Source organism: Hyla sarda, chromosome 8, assembly GCF_029499605.1.
Source record: "Hyla sarda isolate aHylSar1 chromosome 8, aHylSar1.hap1, whole genome shotgun sequence".
Lineage (NCBI taxonomy): Eukaryota > Metazoa > Chordata > Amphibia > Anura > Hylidae > Hyla > Hyla sarda.
In genome coordinates, this window is record NC_079196.1 from 164,320,186 (window position 1) to 164,329,582 (window position 9,397).

Consider the following 9,397-nt stretch of genomic DNA (forward strand, 5'->3'; position numbering starts at 1 on the left):
AACCTCATTGCATCATCAGTACCCACTAAGCAAAAAAAGAAGCTTACCCCACGGAGGGAGGTAGGTACGTTTTTTGGAGGTGAGGCTATTATAGGGGCCTACAAGTGTGGACTTAAGAAATGTAAATGCTGTGACATTATTATGCACAGGAGAACGGAAATTTCTTTAGCTGATTCTAAACCTTATTACATCAAGGATTATCTTAATTGTGCTAGTGGTTATATCATATACCTATTGGAGTGTCCGTGTGACCTCAGATATATTGGTAGAACCACTACGAGTTTAAGACAGCGTATTAATGGCCATAGATTTAATATACGTCATGGCTTTAATCTCCATAGTGTATCTAGGCACTTTAATCTTCAACATAATAGAGATCCAACACTACTAAGAATAACACCTCTTGAAAAGATTCCAAATAATAACTATAAACTATTATGTAATAAGGAGATGTTTTGGATCTTTAAATTGAACACCATAATGCCCCGAGGGTTAAACGAATCTTTAGAACAAGTGTATTGATTTCCTTTCTTTTGTATATTAAGTATTTGACGCGTATTTTATATAATATGTAAATACTATGAAATACATTTTAAAGTTACCTGTTTATATGAAAGAGTGCGGGTATGTGTGTATGTACACGCGCGTGCCGTGGCATATGTGTGTACATATGCACATAGATATATGTATGTATATATACATTTTATTTTTATTTTTCTTCTACAATGTTAAATCATGTATACACCTTTGATTGAGATGTGATATACTAGAATATGCCTTATGTGTTTTATGCGATATATATGTGCGTGCGTGTGTGTCTACGTACCAGTATACATATTATCTATGTGTATATGTGTGTGTATGTATGAATATATATGTGTATACATTTAATTTGTGTTGGTGTGTGTAAGTATGTGTATATGTGTATATATGTATGTGAGCATGGGTGCGTATGTTGGTATATGTGTGTGTGTATTGAGTGTGAAATACATATATGCGTGCGCATGTGTGTGTATGCTTTCATGCACCTGTATGCATATATGTATATATGTATATTATATATATATTTTTAACATTTGTACCCTATTTATATTATATTACTATTACCATTGCATGTTTTTAATTGAATATGTTTTTCATATGTATTACATACCTCCTTTGTGAAAACATGTTCGTAGGATAGGCGTTTTTGGTTCTTAAACATTTTATCCATAGTAATTCCAGTGCGTTCCACTCTGGAACGCATCGGGTCCTCGATACATCAGGTGCGCAGGCGTTGAGCATTCTACCCTTCTCCACTTGCGCTTTTGAGGTATGCGCTCCATTTTGAAACGCACCATTCCGGAAGGTCGGCGGGTGATCCTCGATCACATGGCGATATCCGTCACGTGGTCGCGGGTCCCATTGCCGTAACTTCGGGTTTTCCTCCCTTAGGAGGAAATCAGCATACTACTGGGTATCACGTGATCTATGATCACGTGACCCATGATCACGTGACCCGGGTACAGAACATGTGACCTCAAATTACTAGTTTATTAGAAACATAGAACCAATTAACACGCCTCTACCCCGGACATGGTATGTATATAAGGGGATTGTATTACCACTTTGTCTTGTTGTATGCCTGAGGAAGGAGGCGATTCTGTAAGCCCTCCGAAACGCGTCGCAATAAATCCTATCCTACTCATCCACGGGCTTCTCGGCCATTCTGTCATACTCTCCTGGAAGGGGATGATGTGAAAGGTAACTCCACCTACACATCTCCCCTAGTGAAGTAAGTTCATCTCAGTGATAGCAACAAAGAAGAAGAGAAGAATAATCGGCAACTCACCACGGCCAGCTGAGTATATCTTCTTTTATTGATTCATACTCACAAACATCTCATTTGGGAAGAGGGTAGTGGGGGGACACAGGATGGCGACCAAGCTCCGTTTCGCACGATGTTCGTGCTTCCTCCGGCCATGTTAACCAAACCTTAGACTGTGACTATATACAGGTAAGTGAAGGTGTGCTTCCAATCATTCCCCTGAATTCGGGTCATGTGACCTGATGATCTGGGAAGGAGGGGTAGGTACCTTTCTATCTAGAAGCAGGCTGCCAAATCAGTCCGATCATTTAACCCTAAAACTCCTGTCGCGCTGGTTCTTATTATCCATAAAGTTTCAGCATGAAGGAGTTTCTGGTCAATCCGTTCGCCTTTGCTGAACGGAACTTTTTCCAACCCTAGGAAACGCAGGACCTTTGGGTTGTTCTCATGTGCGTCCTTTACATGGGCTATTAACCGAGTTGCACCCGGTCTCCCCGTCCGTATGGCAAAATGATGCTCTCTAATACGGACGCGGAGTTGGCGACTGGTGTGTCCTATGTAAAAGAAGCCACATGGGCACAAAATAGCATATATGACATTAATAGTTCTACAAGTAATCAGCTCGTTAATAGTATGATATATGGAGCCTAGCCTTATGTTTTTTGTTTCCCAGCAAAAACTACAAAAATTACAACTCTTACATTTAAAATTACCTGTTGGTAGGAAGTCGCCTAGCCATGTTAATTTAGCAGTTTTATTCTTTCTCTGTTTCTTACTTTTATTAAGAATATTCCCTATTGTGGAGTTTCTCCTATAAGTTATACGTGGCTTTCTTTTAGCTACCTCCTTTAGATCCTCATCTGACTCTAGCAGGAACCAATTTCTTCTAATGGCCCTTTCAACTGTCGAATTCATTGGTGAATTTTGCAGAATAAATGTGAACCTTTTTTCACTTGTTCTCTGTTCTTTTTCTTTTAGTAAGACTCTTCTATCAATTTTATCTGCTCTTTCTCTACCATTTCTTATTACTTTCTCTGGATACGCTCTCTCTGTTCTCTAGTTGTTCTGCTTGCTGTACGTATGATGTCTCTTTACTATTATTTCGTTTCAAACGGACGAATTGTCCATACGGGATCCCTTGTTTGACAGTTGTCCTATGGGAGCTATTGAAATGCAGAAGCGTATTACGGGCTACCGGCTTTCTAAATCCTTCTGTGACTATTCTGTTGTGTTCTGCTATAAGTTTTATGTCTAAGAATTCAAGTGTATTCCCTCCAAATTGACTCGTAAATTGCATATTAGCTGTATTGCTGTTTAAATATAGGACAAAGTCCTGGAACATTTCCTGTGGGCCAGACCATATAACCAGAATGTCGTCTACATAACGATGGTATATTTTTATGTATTTTAAGAAAGGGTTTCTTTCGTTATAAACGTAATAATTTTCAAAATGAGCCAAAAATATATTGGCGTAAGTACATGAGACGGGGGTCCCCATAGGGGTCCCCGTCTCCTGTTTGTACCATTTTTCATCGACCTGGAAGGTGTTATTATTAAGGACAAACTGGAGACCCTCAGTAACGAAGTCCGCAACTGGTTGGGAGGTACCCATCTGAAAAAGAGATTCTTTTACAGCCTGTACACCCGCTTGATGTGGAATTCGGGTGTACAGGCTGACAACATCAATAGAGCATAAACTGTATCCCTGCTCCAAATATATATCTTCTGTGATTTGCAGTAAATGTTTTGTGTCCTTGACGTAGGATAATATCGAGCTCTGGACTGGATTCAGGATCCAATCCAGATACTGAGATAAAAATTCCGTCGCTGAGCCGATCCCCGCGACAATTGGTCTACCCGGGGGTCGGCTCAGCGATTTATGCACTTTAGGTAGGTGGTACATACGTGCGGGTTTTACATTTTCAGGATATAATTTTTCTGCATTACTTTCTGACAGTACTCCCTTAATCACATATTTACATAGAAATGTTTTTAGATTACTCAGGATCTTAGGTGTGGGGTCGGTCGACAAGGGGGTGTATGTGGTCGAATCGGCCAATTGTCTCATGGCTTCTTCTTTATACTCATTCGTGTATTGTACCACAATGCTACCTCCCTTGTCGGCCCGTACCACTACAAGATCATCTCTTTTTTCTAAGGCCCTTAATGCCTGCCTCTCTTTCTCTGGGAGATTACTCGCTGGATCGGGGTAAAGGACCGCCTTAACATCTTGCATTACGGCTTTCGTAAAAGAATCTAGTATGCTGCCTGGTACATTTGGTGGAGAAAATTTTGATTTCTTTCCTTTTCTAAAGTAATTTACTTGCTCAGGGTCACTAGATTCTAGACGAGGATTATCCTCAAAGTCTGTGGCTAACATCGTTAAGCATTCCCTATCCCGATCCTCAAGATCTGGGGGTAGAAAACCCAAAGGGCCAATGGTGATGGGAACATCTCCTACTTTTTTTTAATGATCATAGGGAGGTTTATTAGCAAAATATTTATGCAGTGAAATATCCCGCACGGCTCTAGCTATATCTATCTCGAAAGTCACTTCATTAAACTTTTCACAGAGTCCATAATTGAGACCCCTGGACAGCAAGGATAGTGTAGCTTCATCCAAGGGTTCCTTTGTTAGATTGATTACGTTCATGCTTGACTTTTCCCGTCCCAAGCTGTAGCTTTTCTTTTCTTCTGTTCCTGAATAGGTGGATTTCCTGCTTGCTCCTTTGTATCTGGGTCTGCCCCTTCTCGTCTTGCTACTTCTAAAGGGACTGAGGTGAGTGAAGTTAAGTCCTGTTCAGATTGTGACTGTGGATAGTCCTGCATTTTTTCTTATGAAGGGTTTGTTCACATTGTAATGCGTTTTCTTGTTCTTATTTTTCGATTTAGGTGCACCCAATTTGCTATCGGCTATTTTATTTTGCCAGGTAAATATAAGGTCACTGTCATAGTCCTTTTTATCACGGATGAATTTGTCCCGTTTTTTCGTTTTCAGATCATCTTGTACTGGTAGCAATTTTTCTTTTAGCTTATTGAGAAAAGTGGTAGATTGGTCCGGAGTAGATCTTTTAATGAATACGGCTTTTGCTTTATGGAGCTGTTCAGTGATCTTGTCGTATTCTATACGACTCCGAGTGAGGACGATCTGAAGTAATTTTTGAGCATGGTCGTGATGTGCTTGGGTCCAGGCTCTAATAAAGACGTCATCATCCTGAAACACAGCTGGTTGTTTGTACATACGGAGTCCTCTTGGGACTCTGTTACATTGGACATATGACTGTAACGACTGTACTGTCCAAAAAGAGGCGATTTCTTTTTCCGATAATGTCATGATGCGGTGTTCAAGTAGTTTCGGACTTATGACTTCTAGATCATCCTTGACATTACAGTCTAGGAAAAATCCCCCCACATCTTCTCTTCCCATGAGTAGAGCAGAATCAAATAAGTCCATCATGGTTTCGTCATCCAGTTCCATGTTTTGTGGCTTCTTAGCTCACCAGGGCTGGCTGATACTAGCCGGTGTAGTGTGCTCTGCGCTGAGTAGAAATAAAGAATATAGGTAGACACAGTTCATAGACAGACAGCGCGGCACTACTATCCCTTCAGGTGCAGAACGATGATGACACGGCAGACCAGGACTATAGTTTGCTGGGGGTGGTGCTCTGACTAGCAATAGTGCATGGAATCGCAACAAAGAAGAAGAGAAGAATAATCGGCAACTCACCACGGCCAGCTGAGTATATCTTCTTTTATTGATTCATACTCACAAACATCTCATTTGGGAAGAGGGTAGTGGGGGGACACAGGATGGCGACCAAGCTCCGTTTCGCACGATGTTCGTGCTTCCTCCGGCCATGTTAACCAAACCTTAGACTGTGACTATATACAGGTAAGTGAAGGTGTGCTTCCAATCATTCCCCTGAATTCGGGTCATGTGACCTGATGATCTGGGAAGGAGGGGGAGGTACCTTTCTATCTAGAAGCAGGCTGCCAAATCAGTCCGATCATTTAACCCTAAAACTCCTGTCGCGCTGGTTCTTATTATCCATAAAGTTTCAGCACGAAGGAGTTTCTGGTCAATCCGTTCGCCTTTGCTGAACGGAACTTCAGCCGCACGTATGTACCACCTACCTAAAGTGCATAAATCGCTGAGCCGACCCCCGGGTAGACCAATTGTCGCGGGGATCGGCTCAGCGACGGAATTTTTATCTCAGTATCTGGATTGGATCCTGAATCCAGTCCAGAGCTCGATATTATCCTACGTCAAGGACACAAAACATTTACTGCAAATCACAGAAGATATATATTGGGAGCAGGGATACAGTTTATGCTCTATTGATGTTGTCAGCCTGTACACCCGAATTCCACATCAAGCGGGTGTACAGGCTGTAAAAGAATCTCTTTTTCAGATGGGTACCTCCCAACCAGTTGCGGACTTCGTTACTGAGGGTCTCCAGTTTGTCCTTAATAATAACACCTTCCAGGTCGATGAAAAATGGTACAAACAGGAGACGGGGACCCCTATGGGGACCCCCGTCTCATGTACTTACGCCAATATATTTTTGGCTCATTTTGAAAATTATTACGTTTATAACGAAAGAAACCCTTTCTTAAAATACATAAAAATATACCATCGTTATGTAGACGACATTCTGGTTGTATGGTCTGGCCCACAGGAAATGTTCGAGGACTTTGTCCTATATTTAAACAGCAATACAGCTAATATGCAATTTACGAGTCAATTTGGAGGGAATACACTTGAATTCTTAGACATAAAACTTATAGCAGAACACAACAGAATAGTCACAGAAGGATTTAGAAAGCCGGTAGCCCGTAATACGCTTCTGCATTTCAATAGCTCCCATAGGACAACTGTCAAACAAGGGATCCCGTATGGACAATTCGTCCGTTTGAAACGAAATAATAGTAAAGAGACATCATACGTACAGCAAGCAGAACAACTAGAGAACAGATTAAGAGAGAGAGCGTATCCAGAGAAAGTAATAAGAAATGGTAGAGAAAGAGCAGATAAAATTGATAGAAGAGTCTTACTAAAAGAAAAAGAACAGAGAACAAGTGAAAAAAGGTTCACATTTATTCTGCAAAATTCACCAATGAATTCGACAGTTGAAAGGGCCATTAGAAGAAATTGGTTCCTGCTAGAGTCAGATGAGGATCTAAAGGAGGTAGCTAAAAGAAAGCCACGTATAACTTATAGGAGAAACCCCACAATAGGGAATATTCTTAATAAAAGTAAGAAACAGAGAAAGAATAAAACTGCTAAATTAACATGGCTAGGCGACTTCCTACCAACAGGTGATTTTAAATGTAAGAGTTGTAATTTTTGTAGTTTTTGCTGGGAAACAAAAAACATAAGGCTAGGCTCCATATATCATACTATTAACGAGCTGATTACTTGTAGAACTATTAATGTCATATATGCTATTTTGTGCCCATGTGGCTTCTTTTACATAGGACACACCAGTCGCCAACTCCGCGTCCGTATTAGAGAGCATCATTATGCCATACGGACGGGGAGACCGGGTGCAACTCGGTTAATAGCGCATGTAAAGGACGCACATGAGAACAACCCAAAGGTCCTGCGTTTCCTAGGGTTGGAAAAAGTTCCGTTCAGCAAAGGCGAACGGATTGACCAGAAACTCCTTCGTGCTGAAACTTTATGGATAATAAGAACCAGCGCGACAGGAGTTTTAGGGTTAAATGATCGGACTGATTTGGCAGCCTGCTTCTAGATAGAAAGGTACCTCCCCCTCCTTCCCAGATCATCAGGTCACATGACCCGAATTCAGGGGAATAATTGGAAGCACACCTTCACTTACCTGTATATAGTCACAGTCTAAGGTTTGGTTAACATGGCCGGAGGAAGCACGAACATCGTGCGAAACGGAGCTTGGTCGCCATCCTGTGTCCCCCCACTACCCTCTTCCCAAATGAGATGTTTGTGAGTATGAATCAATAAAAGAAGATATACTCAGCTGGCCGTGGTGAGTTGCCGATTATTCTTCTCTTCTTCTTTGTTGCGATTCCATGCACTATTGCTAGTCAGAGCACCACCCCCAGCAAACTATAGTCCTGGTCTGCCGTGTCATCATCGTTCTGCACCTGAAGGGATAGTAGTGCCGCGCTGTCTGTCTATGAACTGTGTCTACCTATATTCTTCATCTCAGTGATAATCTACTACAATATGGTTTGACTATATCATGTTTTGAACTGTCTCCGAGCGCTGGTTTTTCTATTTGTCTTTTTCCTATACACGGACCACGGTACTGTGATTCCGGCTCACCCTGCGCCCTCCCTAAGGGATGTTTATATGACGGAGATCGTTTCAGTGTATAAGCGACAAGAGGACTCTAGGTGTTAGTGGGGGATCACTGTCATGTGACCTCCCACATACACCGGGTGAGTACATACCTCTTCTACTTCCAATTGCTTTTGGGATTCGAGCGCCGCCTTTTTTCAGTTTTACCTATTATATTTACTATGTCAGCTCTATTAATGTTGCTACTTATATAGAGAAAAAAGAGCTAACCATTTGAGCTATTTCTTCTCTTTCTGTGGTTATGCTGCCATCCACCCTCCTCAAAGCAATAATACCACATTCCTCACCTTGATTTTTAAGTAATCTTGACAATGTCTTATTTGGTTTCCCTTTCTCAAAAAAGTTAAATTGCCCACTAAAGAATAGTTTATTTTGTGCCTTTTTAAGTAGATATTCTTTGTACTCCTCTTGGGCTGCCTTCAATTCTAACAACTGTTCACCCCCACTATCCTCATTTATCCCTGCTTCTAATATTGCCACTTTACTATTCAGCATTGATTCTTCCTGGGCAAATTCCTTTTTCTTTTTATTAATTCGCCCTATATATAGGCCCCTCAAGAATGCCTTCATGGCATCCCATACTATCTGAGGACTCGCTGAATTATGGTTAATCTCCCAGAATGCTTCAATTTCCTGTCTAAACCAGTCCTGGTCTCCCACTAATTCTATCCAGTGGGGGTTGAGCCGAAAGCCCAACCTTTTCCCACCCATTGCCTTACCTCCAATTTCCACCACCACTGGACAATGGTCCGATAGGATTTTAGCTCTATACTGCACCCTACTGGTCCAGATCATCGCGTTCTTATCACAAAGACATAGATCAATTCGGGAAGCAGTGTTACATGAAGTACTAAAGCATGAGTACTGTCTTACTCCTGGGTTTAGTTTCCGCCACCCATCAACCCAATTCATCTCTCCCCAGTACCTCGCCAATGCTGTTTCACTCCCCCCTACATTCCTACCTAGTTTGTATCTGTCCATACTAGGGTCCATTACATTATTCATATCTCCAACTATCCATAATGCCGCATGTGTCTTCCTTTCGCTGTAACTCACGAGGTCCCTCAGAACATCCACTCTAAAAGGTGGAGGAATATAAACAAAGGCCAAAATAATAGCCCTATTTTCCCACATTCCATAAAGAAATACGTATCGACCATACTTGTCTACCTTTACATTTTTTGTTTCGAATGGTACCTTCCTATGAACATATACTGATACTCCCGCAGAGTACGAAGAAAGTCTGG